The sequence below is a fragment of the Octopus bimaculoides genome, chromosome 3, assembly GCF_001194135.2.
Source record: "Octopus bimaculoides isolate UCB-OBI-ISO-001 chromosome 3, ASM119413v2, whole genome shotgun sequence".
Taxonomy (NCBI): Eukaryota; Metazoa; Mollusca; class Cephalopoda; order Octopoda; family Octopodidae; genus Octopus; species Octopus bimaculoides.
Genome location: NC_068983.1, coordinates 40,321,379 through 40,321,967, shown reverse-complemented (window position 1 = coordinate 40,321,967; position 589 = coordinate 40,321,379).

Genomic DNA, 589 nt, shown 5'->3' with positions numbered 1-589 from the left:
CAAGCAGAGATAGACCTTGTCTGTCGTGGGGCGCAGTATATTATAATCAAGTTTCCAAAGGTTACGTGCTATGGAAAATCAGTTTACTATTGAATGGACAAGTTGTTTATCTCACATTTCTTAAAGGAAAAACACGCTATTAAAATTCTCTTTTCTGTCAAAAGCTTAAAATATATGGTGACATAGAGATGTAAGCCCAATGATTATTATATCAATGCTATATATGTAGGTATATGCTAGAGAGAGGAAGATTGGTAGCTAGACAAATGGAGTGAAATACATCGATAGATAGCCTGGCCAATTGGGTGGCGTCATTCGACAGCTACAACAACGCAAATCGCATTGTAACCAGTGATGCATAGCAACATTATATATATATATATATATATGCATAGCACTCGTGGAAACTCACGTCAGCCCTGATATAGAGGATGCAGAAGTACACGTACCAAAATATGTCATACTGCGAACAGACAGAAGCGAAAGGAGCCATGGTGGAGTTGCTGTATACATCCGTGACGACCTCACACCCCAGGTCTTACTGTCATACTCAAATTCGGTATGCGACACCCTAGTTGTATACATAAGA